General features: G+C 34.9%; 1 long non-coding RNA gene across 1 annotated transcript; it reads left to right on the top strand.

Moving 5' to 3' along the window:
- Positions 1 to 372: 372 nt before the first annotated feature.
- LOC148837841 (uncharacterized) lies at positions 373 to 17,133 on the top strand. The gene is made up of 4 exons (XR_016090781.1): positions 373 to 743; positions 1,665 to 1,735; positions 9,576 to 9,630; positions 15,049 to 17,133. It is a non-coding gene; the product is annotated as an uncharacterized LOC148837841 (long non-coding RNA).
- The last annotated feature ends 983 nt before the right edge of the window (positions 17,134 to 18,116 follow it).

Here is an 18,116-nt window from a genome sequence, read left to right as displayed (position 1 = left end):
TAATATCACGAAAATGATTAATTCTAGTTTTTAATATGAAATACCTCATCACTAAAATGCCATATTCAAGCACTGAAAGGCGGGGAGCGATAGTTCAGTTCGGTAAACGTACTCTGTGAAGTGATATATAATGATCTACATTTTCCTCAAACGCCCTTTTATATAACGAGTACAGTATGTGACTCCCTTGACGGGGTTTTGGCGAGCGTTCAAAATTCTGCAGCACCTTGGCTGGAGTTCACGTCTGTGCCTCAAATAATCTTGCTTTAAGATCCAGTGACTGTCTGTAAAGTTGACCAATAGAAGCTTGAAACAGCCGCCAGTTCTTCTCTTTATTGGATCACACACACAGAGCTCTGGCCAACCGGATTCAGAAACGGGTGGATCTTTGCGAGCATGGAAGGTTGCTGCGCCTGTCTTTGTCCTGATTGGTTCAGGGAGCCTTCCAGACAGTGGGGGACCTTGAATTGCTGATTATTGCAGAGTAAGCAGTCTGGCTCTGCAGCAGCAAAAGCGGAGGTTTGGCTTTGATCCAGCAACCATCAGAATTAGCTCATTGTTAAGAATATACAGCACATAGTCAGTCTACCAAAACCCAGCGTTTGAGAGGGAGACTTTTTCCAAGGCTGCACTCCTTTTTGGAGTGCAGTGATTTTTATTACAGCAGTCTGTCCCCCTTCTCTCCGCGTTTGCATTGCATATGTAGAGGTAAAGCAAGTGGAAGGGAGCGAGGGCTTTTGTCTGTAAGTATTAATGATTAGAAACACAAGAGTGTTACGCGTTATTATTGTTTTTGCTGCTGTTTTTCACAACTGTGGTTGCAGACGGTATTTCAGTTTTTGTTCTCGAAGTGCATTTTCTTTGTCATCTTTTTTTTCAGTTCCTGCGAAATCTAGGTTGAATCTGTCACCTAGTTCCATTTCATTTTGGGAAACCTAGTTTTTCTAGTGAATGACTTCTTGCAGAGGGAATACTTTGCAAAAGTCACCACAAGGGCTAATAAAATGGAGCAAGGACTCTTTGTTCTTTTAGTGCTGCGAGGATGTCTGTAGTGTTGGGTTTAGGATGCTGTTTAAATGTGTTTTTAAGCATGCTTTTCTTTTAAATGCGAGAATATATTAAAATAATAATAATTGTTAACATTAATATTTAAACCTATAAACATTTCTGTAAAGCTTTACTTAAAAAAACAGTTCTAATCTTATATTCGTAAAAAGTATATATATACCAATCACTCACAACGCTAGTAATTTGAATGTTTTATTAATATTACCGCTTACTGTACTTGGCTTCTGTTATGAACGGTGTCCTCAAACGACCGGTTCAGTATTATGCTTAGTACACAATTGTTATTATTCTTCTGTTTTCTGTTTTTTTATAATGTACGATATGTATATCCGACGATTTTTATAAAACAAAATAAGGTTTTTACTTTGTACAGAGTGGTACCTTACTGCAGGGATTGCTTTGTCCTAAATTTAGACACAAAGACCGATGAAGTCATGCATTGCCTTAGTTTTGACCAATCACGTATACTGCACATTTAAACCCACATCAAAAGACTTAAGACCAAGGCTCCTCGAGTGTGCTGGGAAAGCTGGTGTATGAGACTTATGGAAATTATTTTTTTGTAAAAATACGCTGCCGACTCCTTTGTCTTCTAGTGTGCTCACCTTCGAGGCTGGAAGGAGGAGGCACCGCAGTTCTAGAACTGCTTCTGGAAAATAAAATCATGGTAAGAGTAATGCATTTTTAAAGGTATGCCGATAAGTGATTTACTCATATCGTTTTACCATGGAAAAAGAACAAACTACCTTGGAGATTTTACCAGTGTACTGTATCTTTTCGTCATTTCAATACCGCACATCTGCACAATTTAAGAGGCCTTTTTAATGCTGTAAATAAAGAAAATGTTAATGCAATGACGATTTGGACATTGAAACAGCCTCACTAGATCATATGCATGCACAACAGTAACAGCTTAAGAGGTTTATAAAAACTAAAGCTATTTAAAACACTTTAAATGTCTGGAAGGTAAGTACTGTATGCATGCAATGTTTATGTTAAATGTGCCTTTATAAAGCATGTAAGGTCATTAATCCCAAATGAGAACTACAGTTGTTTTGTACATGATAGAGCATATTAGTATAGTATAGTATATTAGTATATTAGTATTATTATTTGTAAAATTGTGGCTTTCGTGAGTGACTCTGCTGTGCAGCTCTTTAATTTAGAAATGCATAAAGACCATTTATTCTCTGGGAACAGATACTTAGCTCAGTGAAGCCAGAGCAGGTATACTGTTTCTTATTGAGGACAAAGTGTGTTTGGGTAGTTATGGCTTGTGTGCCAAGGTATTCAATGACAAGAAGTATTCAAGAAATGCTTTCAGGCAGGTAATGGTAAAACCTGAGTTAAAACTGATATTTAATTGTTTCTAGATTTATTTTTGGTTAACTTTAAATTGTTAATAGTTTTTTAATTATCCTTAATAAGAAAATAGAGGTTTCTCACAAGGTGCTTGACATATGCTTCACTTTAAAGAACTTTCCCACTAAAACCAGTTAAACTGCTGTGGATGACATTAGCTAATGGGTACCTTACATGTTTCCATTTGCCTCCTGGATTGCAGGCAGTAGACATGGAGCAGAGTTGTAAGCAAAGAATAAATGAATAATTGTACTCAGGTTTGAGGGGGATGTGTAAAATATATTTCTTGCGGTACATGGTTGACTGAAATTAAATTACCAGCTCTTGTTGTTGCATAATGTTTTAGCCAGTAATAAAGAAAAAAAGGTAACAACTTAAAATGAATATCCTCAATCTAAAGTCTTTAGTTAATCTGAATGGACTTTTTCCAATCATTAATGCCTATTTGCAACTAAAATAATTTCAGTTTCCTGCAAGAGTGGCATAAATTAGTACAAAATCTCACTGAAATAAAATTTATGATGTTCTTTTAAAGGTTAGTGCATTTACAGTGAACAACAGGAGGCACTCATTTACACAAAGTGTTGTGGGGGTCTGCAAATTATACCTAGTCATAGCATTATTTTCCAAGCCAGTACCATGGCTTAATTCAAGACACAGTTGGATGAGATCCCAGGATCAATTAAAAACTTGCAAGCTAGATGGGCCAAATGCTTTCCTCTTGTTTTCAGACTTTGTTGTGTTCTTACATTCACAATGAAATAGGTATGTTAATTAATCTAATGTATTGGACTTAGAGTGGAAACTGAAAATATCCATGGTTCCGTGTAAAATTAATTATTATCTTATTATTAGTGCCAAAAGTATTGTTTTCTTAATAAATTGTAATATGCTGAAAACCCTTAATGTTTACTTATAGTCAGCTGTACCATATTCTATATGCATTGCAGTTTGCCTCACATTGCAACAATTACAGCAGTGTCTCAGGGCAGTAGGGCCTTAAATCCCATAGTTGTAACTGTGTATATAATTATCATATGTAACTGAATAATGATTATCACTTTTTATACTTAGAGGCACATACTCTCATTTTTATTTAAAAATACTTGTTCCCTTGACCATCACCTTCCCCTTCCAACTCCAACAAGAACAAGTCTTCACTTAAACAATTGATCATCTTGAAGTATGTGTAGATTCAGTATATTTGCTTCCTTGTCACATTTACTTGCGGGCTGTCAGTTTAAAAGTTGTTAAGCTGGAATCTGTCTTAACCTAAAAAATCTGATTCTTTGCAGGTCAACTAGGATTGCAAGTGAGGGTGGGGATACTTTAATTTATCATTTCAGATGTATAGACTAGTCACTCTTGTCACAAGGTGACACAGTTTCAGTTGTCAACTGCATCCATTTCCTTCTCCATCTTTTTCTACAGTTACTTTGGAGTTTTGAGTTGTATTCCCTCTTTTTTTTATGCTTTCATATTTGAATTCCTAAGTTTAAGACAGGTAAATGTCTAGCTCTTGTGCCATTCTGTTCTTATTATTGCTGGTATGATTTCTTTTGTTTGTTGCTGGTATGTTTCCTTTGTTTCACATAAGTTGTACTCTGAGCTTTTTGTATATGCCTTTGAGCAGAAGAACTTCATCATACTTATAACAGTCTTATCGCTAACCACCTTCCCCAAAGAAAGATATTCTCCATTTCCTCATTTGTCGCCTAGTCCAGTGTCTCGTTTTGCAGATACCTTTAACACTACATATTGTGCAGTGTCACTACCGTGAGTAATACAGTTATTATGTCACTTCTGCTTTAGTCAGCACTTTCAAGTGAGTGCCAGTTCAGATGTTAGTGTTACTTGCAGTTCTCAGTAGTGACCCGGCTTGATGTGAAGTTTTGAAGAAAGATTCTATATCAGATATTCTCCAGGCAATACTTGTGTAACTCTTAATCCTTCAAAATTGCAAATGAAAAATAAAATAAAAGCTAAAATGCATTTCTTCGTAACCCATGGGGGAAGGTTCTCCTCATAACTGCTTCTTTAGGCATTTATGAGGCTATTGGCTGAATTGATTTATGTAATATCTGTACTACCCTGTGAACTCTCTGAATTCATAGCAGTCAATTGGATATTGAAATTTAGAACACCACTTATCACTGTTTCCCCTTATGAAAAAATGTATATTACTGACTTCATACTCTAAAGAGAATGAAACGACACAGCGGTCTGCATAATGCAAATACAGTAAGTTCAATTAAGCCATGTTCTACGCAAAAGGGGTATGTTAAGGCCTCAAACTTACTATAAAAATATTAATATTAAAATATCCCTATGATTTATTATTTTTTTCTCTTGGTTATTTCTGCCAGAATTAAATGCGTTTTTCCATTCAGCCCAAACTGAAGGGGACCTGGTTTTGGAAGTTGCCTTCAGTAGAAAACGTGCAATAATAAATATCTTTCAATAGCTATGTTTTCCTGCTCACCTATGACTAATTTATATTCTGATAAGTTTTAAATTAAACATACCCCTGTAATGTAAATGTCTTGATAGATTATGTCTGTAGTTTCTACACTCCGTACACTGTATGAGTACCAGTTCACATATTTATCAACTTATATGGATAATAAAAGGGCATGTTTTCAATAAAGATGTAATGTGCACCACTATTTTTACGAGCAGTGCCACGGGATCTGAAATGAAAAGGCAGTCAGGCGCTCAATTTACGGTTTCAAAAGGACAGCACCTCCTACAGTACGGCATCTGAAGTTACCATACTGAGGCATTGGTTTAAAAATTCTCCCATCATTACCACCAGTACCAACCTTTGGGATCTGATGAGATCGGGCTACAAGCTGGCAATACTGCTTTCAGCAAAGCATTGGCAAATCTAGCTATATAAAGTATTACATATATAGTCATAAAATATTTAACATTAAAATCTTGAGTTTCTTCTGCTAAACTATAAGACTAGTGTAGAAAAATATTTTGGATTTTAAAACGAAGGACATTTGACTGAATCATATACTTACAGTCAATTTTTCTATTTGAGGTTGATGTATTTTATTTACATTGTGCAGCTCACTACATGTTTGAATTTTTTAGAGATGTATGTGCCTCCATTTTCAGTATTGTTCTCACATGACATTGACACAGACAATAAGTGAGGGATATTTTTCTTCCATTGCTTTTGTTATTCTTCATAAAAGGAGCTGGCTCTGTGCTACAGATAGGCAGTCTCTTGCCATCATTCCTTAACCTGTAAGCAAAAAACGTCCTTACTCATACTGAGGAATTTTATATGGTGGTAGGTAATTGAAATCTTGGACGTTTCGAAATGTGACAATAAATGACTGGTTACCTAAAGAAAAAAGACAACTGACAGTTTCAAGTATGAGTATTTTAAAAGTTTGAGGTGGCCACAAATGTAAAAGAATGTATTTGAAGAAATCCCTTTAGTTTATGAAATATTTCAAACTATCAATTATAACAACAGTATGGTTGATAAAATGTTACCTATTTATTTTTCAGTAGTCTTCATTCATACAGTAGATAACTTTGCATTTATGTTAGTGACATGGTTTTCACATGTTCATTTTGGTTTTAATACCATTGTAATACCATTATCAGTCTATACAGGTCCTCTTTTTTTAGGGGCTTTTGCTCTGATACACTGAACCACTATGAACCACTTTTTTGGATCTGTTGCTTTAGTTAGAGCTCACTAAGTTCGGAGTGGTTGCAAGACTTTAAGGATGACCTTCATTATCTGTTAACTTGGATCTAATTCAGACTCTAGTTGCGAAGGTGAAACAGATGGGTTCAAAGCAGGTGGCAGGCCTGCTGTAATGGCCATATCTGAGTTATCTTAGCTGAAGCTAATGAGAATGTTTACAAAGAGAATTTACATTTTTCATAATATGCTTATTAATAGTTTATTTCTTTATCACCTTGAGCTGAACTAAAATTTTCAAACCCTTACCCTAACGTTTTACAAATGAAGGATTAGGATATCACCAAGCAGTAAATCTACCTGCTAATATTTTTGTTCTGGGCACTAAAAAATAAAATGATGTCCTACAATGTGTTCCTTTGCCAATTAAAACACTTCTACATTCCTTAGTATGTGGCTTTGTGTGCTTCGTTTATTTTTAAACCTGCATCTTAGAACTCCTGTTTCATCAGCCTGCTGTTAAAAATACAGCATGTGGCTACTGTCTGAGTCAGCAAATGAGAGAAGCATAATGACACATCACAGTTATAAAAAAAGTGTATTGCAAGTTATGCATTGATGGATAATGTACAGGAGCAAACATACTTGGCCACAGAGGATCTTAAATGTTTTTAACTAAATCAAAACTTCAAATGTGTAGCTTTGAAGGCACACTTGATTTATTTTAGAAATTAATTATGCTGTACCTTACTGTGGTTCTTAAATGTATTAATCTCATGGTATTTTCCACCATATAAAATTCTCTGCCACACAACTGAAGTGCCACAAAACTGGAATTCTCTCAATTTTCCTGTCTGAAATGTGACTGAGAATGACATTCCATTAGCAAATGTGAGATTTCTACCTGTGATGTTGGAAGACCCTTAAAGTCTATAAGGAAAGTGTTTCCTGACAGTGTAGTTTTCATGCATACTGGTCAGTGTTTTGTCAGTGGTGTTGTGCAGATACTGTAAGACATGTGACTTGGATGTCAGTCCCAACACTAGAAGAAATGAGGCAGGTATAATAACTTATGTGCAGTTGATAAACATAGATTTTGCGTTTTCAGAATTAGAGTTTGAAAGTAAATTGTATTTTAAGTGGCAGTAGCAAGTTCTTGTAATACTGGGGAGCATCAGTATTACTCATTCCCTACCCTCTTGGATTAGTTGTGACATGTTTTGTGTTGGCTGTGGGTCTGACGTACAGTATACATGGTATAAACTGTGATACCCACCACAAGCATCCTTTTATCATTGTTTGCACTGAATTGTGTGAAGGATTACTTATTGAAGTCCTGGATACAGTATGTGTAAACAATTTTCTCATTTGCCAGCCTTTCAGGGAAGCTCATTCACATACGAGTGTAGCAAATGTCTTCCACTCTTCACTTCAGGTTACTTAGCACATTTTACTTATTTTGCCTTTCTTTTTAGAAATTCATTTTCCTGCCCAGTCCCTTTAATGTGTATATGACTAAAGTTGCATATTTTAAACCTGTTTTTTGTTTTTAAAACAGTTTTGCAAATGAACATGAGAAACAGCTTTGTATGGAAACCCTTTCAAAGCCTTTCATAAACAAAGTAGCATGCAGCATCTTCAGTATTCAACTGTAAGCATTCAGACATGGTAAAATAAATCATACTTTTTTCTCTCAATGTGTTCATCACACGTTCGCAGTTAGCATTTGTTTTCCTCTAGAGAAATTTCCCTTTAAGTGAAAGATGAACTATAGAAGGGAAAATCTGAACTGCTTTAAATCATTCATGTACAGTATGACGTCGTGTGATTTCCCTCAGTGATGAGACAGCTTTTACGTGAAGATCTCTGCTACAAGGCTGTAAAACCTCCGCTAACATCACAGTGACAAATGGTAAATGACTGGATCGTTAAAACTTGGTTTGTAAAACAATACTTTTGACTTTTGACAATCTTGCCTTGACATAGACTATGAACTCTCTCACTCTGTGGAATAGAGTAATTTAAAAATATGGTGACTGTACATTGACTACAAAAAATGTTCTACTTAGCTTGCCAGTACTGTAAGATGCAGTGAAAAAGAAACTAATGACGTTTGTAATAGCCCTTATTTTATGTAGTGCTATAAATGTTACATTTCACATACTGTATGCTGCTTGCATTTAATAGACTCTGTCCTAGTTACAATTGCCTTCAGATAGTAAAAACAACCAAAGAACAAAGTCCTTACATACAAGGAATTCAGTCATGATAAAATTACATAATTACACTTGGCATAACAGGGTTTAGATTTCAGAATCCAAACATTGATCCTATGAGGTGATGGAAATAGCCCTAGTTCAGATACAGTAGATGCTGCTTATGGAATTGCAGATCAAATTAGCTAATAAAGTTTATTGTGTGGCATATTAACCAGTGAATTAGAACAAAATAAATATTATACATTTTAAAAACCAAGTTAAGAAATGGAAAAGCAAAATGGCAAAACCTGTCAAATATTTGATGTATTTTTACATTTTTACCTAAGTTTACTGTCGCCATCTCTTTTTGTTATACACAATAACAGGAATCTAGAATAGCCAATTGTGTGTTTTTCACATCTCTGTACAAAGGATTTAGCGCCGGCTAGAGAAGAAAATCACAAGTATCCTGAAAGCTGCAGGGGTCACTATATAGCATATACAGTATATACTGTAGCATATATACTATATAGTGTTGGATATTGATCATCTTCATGATACATTACGTATGAAATCAGTAGAATTTAAATCTTACAGGTTTGTTTACTCTTTTGTAAATACTAGGATCAACACCTTTCTTGGATATCATAACATGTAATTGTAATAGGAATCTTTCATCCTTTTAACCAGGTTGTCAACTGCAGAATTTGTTTCACACCCAACTGTTATTCTGTTTTAGATTTGTGATTGTGTTCTGAATGATACTAGGTGGATAGATGAAACATATTGTAGTATGTTGACTGACTTTTGTGTTAGTGTGAGATGCTTATGTGTTATATGTTGGGGGAAAATTACACATTTTAATGGAGAACTCTTTTCATCAACAAATTGCCTGAATTTCATAAGAATTAGATGTATTTTTAGGCATTATACGATGCAGTACAATACACTAGTACTTTATTGTCTGATTTTTCAGAAATGTGTTTTGCATCCCAATAGATGTTTTACACACAGAGAAACGTACAAGAACAGTACAAATAAACATTACATTAAAATTGAACAGAACATTACATAAAATCAACCCTTACATAGCAATTACACATCACTCCTACAGACACCCACATGGCTACTTCAGAACCTATAAATCTACTCTCCCCACAGTCCCCCTGTAATTGTACATTACCCCTTTGCTATATTGTGAAAGGGCTAACCACATTGTGCACCGGATCTGTGGCTTATTATAAGGTTTAATCCTTATTTTTTACAACCTATTGCAGACACCAGCTTCAACATGTCACTGAAACCAGCAACAATGATGGAAGTTTTCAAGAGGTACGTATCATTTGCCTGTTTTCATACAAGTCAGTAAAAAAAGAACGGGGCTGCTACCCTCCAAGAATACCAACATAGAAGAATAAAACCCTCAAATGGATAAATTACAGAGTACACTCCACTATGTTCATGGTCATTCATCTACTTCAGACAAGTGCAAGCTGCCACTATAAATTGAATAATTGCATATACAGTGCCTTGCAAAAGCATTCGCCTTTTTCAATGAATTACAAACTGTGTATATATTTTATAAAGTGAATATTTTTTAATTAGAACTTGAATGCTCACAGAAATTGAATGCTTTTATCGGTGAAAAGTTATATGTCAGTAAAAACAACAATTAAGAACTAGAATCTTTTGATTAGATACATCTTCACTTTGTTGTAGGAAAACCTGAGTCATTTCAGCTACACAGAATTATTTTGACAAGTGAATAGACTGTCCATGTAGTCTTAACAGTTCACATGATTTCAGAATAAATGAACCTTTCTCTGTAAGATACCTCAGTCAGTAAATGGTCAGACAGCTTGGCCATAAAGTGTAGAAAGGGATCAAGTGCAATGTAAACAAAACCTTCAAAGACCTTGAATATTTATTTCAGTATAGTGAAGATAATCATTAAAAAGTGTGTGTAGTATCACAGTGTCTAGATCATGCTGTTCCTCCAGATTGAGACACCACAAAAGTTTACTAGTGATGGTGGCCACTGTGAGGCCACTTTTAAAGAAGTTAAAGCATTCAGTGACTGAGTTGAGCAAAAGTTGTGAAACCATGCATTGATTTTACAACAAAGCATTTAAGTGTTACTGTATACATGTGGCAAAAGGTTTTGCGGTCAAGAAAAATGAAACCAAGTTGGATATTTCTGGTATAATTGCAAAGCTTGACATGTGGCGCAAACCTAGCACAGCACATCGCACTGCTTGCACAGTCCCTACATCAAGTGGTGGTCATGGCAGCATTATGTTATGGGTCTGCTTCTCATCCACAGGGACTAGGAAGTTTGCCAAGACTGAGGGGGAAAGAGAGATCAGCAAAGTACAGGAAAATCTTTCACTCTGCTTATGACCTAAAACTGGGATGCAAATTAACTTGAATATGATGGAATATATGTGGCAAGACTTGAAAAATTGCTGTCCATCAACAATTCCTACCAACTTCACAGAGCTTGAGCAAGTTTTCAATGACGAATTGATGAAATTTGCACCTTTTAAGTCTGCAATGTTGGTGCTTAACCAACAAAACCGGCAGCTGTAATTGCAGTAAAATGTGCTTGAACTCCCAGGTGAATACTTCAGTGCAGACTCAGAATCTTTATTCTAAATGTACATTTAGTGTACAAGGAATTGATTCTGGTGTACTTAGTGCTGCAAAATATTCTAAATATACCATACACAAACAGTAGTAGACATCATTAAGATGTTGCACACATAACTAGGAGTTCTGGTTAAGCAAAAAGGTAGCCCTTTTTCAAATACCAGGTGCTTCTTGTTTTAATAGAGTGATAGCATCTTTCTGAGGGAAGTTTATGGAACATGTGGCCACCTGGGTGGGAGGGATCATTAGCAATTATTCCTGCCTGCTCCTTTGTTCTGGAAATGAACGAATCGTCAACAGAGAGCAGATGACAGCCAATGTTCAACATACCTCAGGACCCCAATGCAGTCAGCGTATTTGCAGTTTTTGCTGACATTTAAGTTCTTTCAACCATAAAAGTGTTCAGTTTGAGCATTACAGTTTTGTTTACAATATTCTTGTGCATGCATCATCTATAATTCAAAAACATTAGGGCAGCACTTTGGCACAGTGGTAAGTATTGCTGCCTTGGAGTGCTTTGGCTCAATTTGGCAATTTTGGCTAAGGCCTTTGGCTCAATTCCAGGCCTGGGATGCTATCTGGAGCTCGCGGGTTTCCTCCCACAGTCCAAAAACATACTGCTAAGTTAATTTAATTGGGTTCTGGGGAAAGCTGGCTCTAGGTGTAAGTGTGTGCCCTGCGATGGACTGGCATCCTGTCCAGGGTGTACCTTGTCTTGCAACCATTGTTTTCCGGGGCAGGCTCCTGCTCCCCTGCAACTCTGAATTGGAAAAAAACGGTTAGAAAATGGATGGATATATATATAATTGGAAGGGTGTGAATATGTTTGTAGGGAACTGCATAAGTAAAACAATTGTGCAACACATGCTCAAAGGATAAAGAAATGCTAAATTTATTAGTCCTTAAATCGCGTAATTCAGAAAAAAAAGATTTTATAATGTATGGCTAAAAGGTTATAAGTTAATATCCATTGGAAGAGTAATATGCTATAAGCTGTTATATTTATTTTTTTACAATAATTGGTGAAACTTCACAAACATATATAATATGAATCTTCAACTATTCGAGGCATTAATTGCTACAGTAACCGACAGCGCACGTATGTTCTTGCCATCTGTACCATAATGCTATCAATCTGTCTGTTCACCATGGGACAAGAACTGCTGTGGGTGAGTGATTCCTTACATTGATGGGAAGTGTAGATGCAAACTGAAATTGCAGGCTGCATTTGAATACTCTTCTAATTTGAATTGTTTGTTTAAGTATATCACCTGTGTTTTAAGGTAAGTGTTTAAATATTTGACAGCAAAATAAACAAAACACTCTGGAGCTGGAAGACAAATTGTTACTTCAAAACCTGTCTACAAAAAGTATTACAGTGATGGCTTTCTTTTTTAGGACCTTAATACTTTCAATATAAAGTTAAGACAGTAACTTGGTTTTGACCTCTCTAATTCCCAGTACCTCCAAGTCACCCCCTTTCAATTTTTTTCCAGAGGTTAATGTCCCCAATTGGTTAGGAAATTAAAACTTAAAGTAAAATAACAATGTGTTACTACAGGTGACAAAGCTTTTAGCTTGCTTCATGTCAAATTCTGAAAGTTTATATGGATGTAGTCCTCAATATTGGTATAATTTTGTATCTTTAGTTTCTTCAATAAGTGAAACAATTTGTTGCTACTTTTTTCCCTGTAGGTTACAATAAAATATAAAATGTCATAGTATCAGGTTCTTTGGTGGGGAGATATTACCATTGAAACACATGGATTAACTGTGGCTGTTGTCCAAATTTCCCACAAAGCGCCAATGTCTGGTAAGTCTTAGTTGACTTAGAGTCACTTAAAGTATGAGCTGTAGAAAGCTTGTTTCTCTTTACCTGAAAAGGGTTTTAACTAAGAAGTGGGTTGTAGATTAGAAGCAGTTTATCCTCATTCTAACAGCGTAACATACTCTGCGATATGAACTTCCTTTGTGAGAGGAAAACTCTTACAATCATAGTCACATGGCTTGTTATCTTTTGGTTACAAAGACAAAACAGTAATTCAAGTGGGAAAATCTTTTTTGCAGCTGGATGCAGCTTCATGATATAATACTTAGAGTTTGGCCCAGGACATTTCTAAATCATCCAAACATCTTGCAATCAGGCATTCATCACAAATTAGTTTCAGACAAGAAAGTTGTCTTGCTAGTGACAGGGATCTTTATGAAGCTGGAGGAGAACTTAATGTGCTCTTTGTTGCTTCTTTCTTGGTTGCTGGTCATAGGATACTTAACAGCTCCTTGAAGTTTAACTTTTAGTTCTGTGAGTGTTGAGAGATGTTTTTGTTGTTGTTTTAAAGATACAACAGAGAATTCTAATCTGTATTTTACAACTTTAGGTTTTTCTTTCTGAAAACTTCTAAATAGATCAGGGCTGTTTATTCTTTCCTGACATTTTAAGCATAATTGGATAACATTTTAGAACTTTCAGTTAACTCCAAAATCGTCAAAACTGTTTTTTTATATAGTCAGGCAATTTGTATTTGGGATCAAATGAGATGAAAAAGAATGTTAAGTTTATTATATTTGTATAGTTTTTGTGTAATTCCATCCAAACATTTCATCATACTAGAATACAGATATACTTTGAGTTAAATGGGGCTATTTCAAGTGACCATAAGTATTCTTTATAAGTACATTTTTGGGTGTAAAAGTCATTATTTCATTGCATGTTCCTCTGAGGCAATAATGACATTAAATCTGCAACCCATGGAGCTTTTCAAACCCTGTGTAATAATGTGAGAAGCAAAGGCCAAAACTTTTGCTGCAGCCACTTTGAATGTGTTGCCTTTTCTTGAAGTGCTGAGATTTCTGTATCTTCTGCATATAAAATGCAGGCCTTAGTTGGGTTTTAATCTGAAGACTGACTTGAATTTTTCTCTTTGTGCTTAATTACCCAACAGCAACCATCTGATCACAAGACTTCTATCATCCTGTTGTCCAAAAAACTTTTATTCCTTCAAAATAAAGGGGGCCCGCATTATCAGTTTGGTCATTTGAGCAGTAGGATAGAATTGAACTAAATTAACTCTTGTAAAACCTAAATAACTAAGGAATTGTACTTAGAAGTATTTCTCATAAGAGATTCTTATTAATGTTGATCGTAGAAAACCCATTTTAGGCTTCACTGTATTACACTGCTGTTGGAATGCATCATATGAGAAAAGTTTTTTTAGCTTTTAATAAAAGCATATTACTATCCAAAAAGTTACCTTAAATACAGCTGTAAATATGGTAAAGAGCATTTCTGAAATATTTGATAGAAAAATAATTCAAAGGAAAGATCATACTACTTTGAAGCTTTCTTATCTGCACTAATTATGAATTTCTATTTCATATTTTTTTGGGTCGAATCTAAGAATAGTGCTAATCACCGAAGGCACTTTCGTTTCTTTGGAGGTTTTCTCTGTACATTTTATGCTTCATACCTTGTGCTTGTAGTACATAATATGATTTATTAAAGCTGTGGATAAAGCTTTGTCTTTGCTTGACAGGCAAAAAAAAGCGTTGGTGTTAAATTGAAAAAAACATGCATTGTATCACTGTACCTAATAGTAATTTTTATTTTTGATGCCTTTTTCTTTGAAAGCATGTGTGGAAGATTAGGTTGGAATGGTTTTAAGCTTTCCTTATTACAATCGCCAGATAGACAACTTAGTAAGAATAATTGTGACCTTTTCTCCTTACTTTCACAATTATGCTGAAGTCTTCATGTTACAAGACTAGGATCATGTCTCCAGAGGTTTATCTACTATTTCAGTTGAGAATGAAGGTTTTCTATTTGGATATTCAGAAAACACTTAATACAAATTGTACTTGTACATGTTACTTTTTATTAATTATCAACACTAACTTAGGAATGGTATCTCAGGAACTGTTATGTTTTTAATTGCCTTTATGTAACAGTGTTTTTTTTAAAAGATCTGCATTTCACTTGCTAATTCTGTTCCAAATAAGAATACCTGCCTAAATCCAAGTACCTACAGTATGTTATCAAAAAAAAGTTTTGTTTCAAATTATACATTGATGTTAACTTCTCTGCTTCTGTTTTTTTTTTTGAAGGGATGACTCCAGGCTCCCCTCCCAGTTCAGGCCAAAGGGATGCAGTGCCACAAAAACATCATTCCTATCTCCCGGCATAGAATGAATGCATTTGCTGTTCTGAAAAAAAAACCACCACCACAAAAAACAACATATATACTTATATATTACCTCCTCTTTTTCCAGAATCATGTATCTTCCATTTGTATTAATTCGGTGTGTGGGTATAGATGAGATCATAACAACTATGGGATCTATTCTTTAAATAATGTTTAGGTGTTTTTGGGACTCTAAGCCTTACTGATGTTGTACTTTTCAAGACATCAAATGACACAAAACAAATCAAGACAGACCTGCCAGACTTGAGCTACAACAATACCTATACTGTGAGTCCATGTTTACAAACACTACAGGTGGGCCTTGTGCCCTGTATCGTTGCAGCAGCATGTCTTCCACTTGGCCACTATACACACTTTAACAGCTTGGTATTTAACTCTATATTTGCATTCTTGACAGGAATTTACTGAGGCTGAGAGTCCCCATTCTCCATTTAGTCTGTATAAGCTTGTTTTGTTTTTTTTTGTTTGTTTTTGTTTACCTTTGCCAGTTTAAATCCATATGTTAGCCATGTACATTTTGATGTATAGAATTAGCTGTAGAAATGCATTGTTTCCTTGTGGTAAGTGATTGAGATGCTGCCACGGATTTGAGACACTGATGAATGGTGCTATTTTGGACTTTTAATCTGCTCCTTGGTAAGGTAGCTCTGATGGGTTATTTTTTTTCATGTTCTGAGATGGTGTTGGTTCTTTGTTGTTTGGTTGTTGTAACTTGGTCTGGATTGACTTGTTTTTCTGTCGTTTTCTGTGTGGCTTTCTCATTCAGTACAGGACAAAGATTAAAATGAAAAATAAAGTATGATTTATATTGGACAGAGTTTTCTTGGAAGATTATGCTTGAAGTCAGTGCAGAGGGAGTAATCACAAAACTGCAATTTTTAAAATGATTTTACTTTTAAATAAATATGTGCAATTAAATGGATACATACAGTATAAGTCCCTAGCACATTTTGAGATTGTAAATCATTTTACCATACTGTAAAATTGGCTTTCACCAAATGAATTTATTTTCATTTTTTAATAAACATAAATAATGCATTTCCTGTTCAAAGCTTTCCTTTTAACTACAGAGATAAATCTATTTTAATGATACTTTTAAAAAACATTAGTCAACTGGTAATTTTAAGGCATATTTTACAGCTTTTTATTTTGACCCTGGCAGCATTTATTGGCCTTTTCATAGTATCTGTGAACATTTTAGCAAGAAAAAGGCCATGGGTTTGTATGTGAATCTGTTTGGTCCGGGAAGGAGGTGGGCTTCATAGTGTACAATTTGCCTACGCCTGCTCCAGCACCTGTTTCTGTGATCCTTTAAATGAATCCTGGTCTCCTCTACACGTGAAACTTTGAGCAAAATGCATTTTCCAGACAAGGCATATATATGTAGCTTGAATGATGGGACAATCCTTTCACTAGCCTCTTTTTAAATTCCTAACTATGCCAATATACTTGAATTATTTTGTACTTTTAGGGTGAAAACAGTTTAGGAACATCCAGACAAGTCTTGGACAAAATACCAAAAAGCTTTAACTTTTGCTACTACAAAATGTCAAAGTAATATCAAAGTATTTGCAGTTTTGTCTTTGCTTCCACTTAATTCATACTGTCTGCAGTTCTAATATGGTAACAGAGTGAAAGCCCACCTTAGTTACTCTACTCTTGTTTGTTCTTCCTTAAAGGCGCAAATCTTCCCAGCTTATTCTATTCTGTCCCAGTTTCTGATAGTTAACAACTGATGCATGCACTTTTCTTTATTATTTTCTCTGCAATTGTCTTTTTTTCTGTTAGATTAGGAATGCCAGCTGTTTTGTATATAGCCAGTGACTGTATTAGACAAATACAGCATTTGTATGTGAGGTATATCTGAAACTGTGTATGGCTGTTAATGCCAGCTTTTGTAATAATGTGATCTTTAATAATGCACTACAGGTATTATGTGTAATTTTTGGCTATTTTAGTAGTATTTCAATAAATATGCAAGCTCCTAGCTTGGTTCTGTTGAAATTTATTTTAATGACAAAAGGTGTAGATTACTTTTCTTTATAAACATTATGGTTTGTTTACACTTTTGTTTAAAAACCATTTGATGTCTGGAGTAAAACCCATTTAAGTTTACATAAATAAAGGGTAAATAAAAGCCCTTAATTTAAAAAGTACTTTTAAAACAAGGAGGGCAATTGTAGAGTGCTAGTAAGGCTTCTTGTTTGTCCTTTGCATCAATTCAGCAATTACTTAGTCTAGACCATTCTTTAAAGAAAACAAAATATCAAAACATCTTTGTTTTTATTGTAACAGAATACTTTTGTGTAGTCTAATGTATAGCACTTAGTATGCTTTGTGCTACTAGATCATTTCTGAATATGGATAAAAAATGCTCATATGGTCGGGCGTATGCCAACCTTACATCAACTATGCACCTGTTGTATCACATGACAGTTAATGTACTATGATACATTGAAATACTGAATATATATTTACGTCTTGTCAAATATTGCTTGTCCCAATTTTATTATGTGTTTATTATAGAAAATCCACGAAAGAGTAGGAAAATCATGTGTGCGACTAAAGAGTAATATATAGTTGCAGTGTTTTGAACTCTGGAACCCTTTAGAATAAAGTGCTGTGATAAGAACATTAACTTGATTTGAAATTGAAAGGGCAAATGACAAACTTTTCATAAGAATTTTCTGTTTTCCTCATGCTCCAATGACTGCAAAAAGGTAAATCCAATGACATTTAACCTATCTAGTGCAAAAGGAATTTAAATAGTTCACTGTAGTTTGTTCTTTTTTGTAAGTTGGAACAAATATAGACAAAACCAACGAATCTGATGTTTATCCAAATTCATAAAATTAATTGCAGATTTATAAACTACAATGAGCATCAGAAGAGTCACTACACATACAGGTATCTGTTCTTAGAAAACAAAAGTACCTGGAATAATACCAAAAGTGTCTGGAATAATGATTC

The sequence above is a fragment of the Atractosteus spatula genome, chromosome 3, assembly GCF_055471065.1.
Source record: "Atractosteus spatula isolate fAtrSpa1 chromosome 3, fAtrSpa1.hap1, whole genome shotgun sequence".
NCBI lineage: Eukaryota > Metazoa > Chordata > Actinopteri > Semionotiformes > Lepisosteidae > Atractosteus > Atractosteus spatula.
The sequence above is the reverse complement of the archived record's forward strand: the minus strand, read 5'-3'. Positions and strand labels throughout refer to the sequence as shown.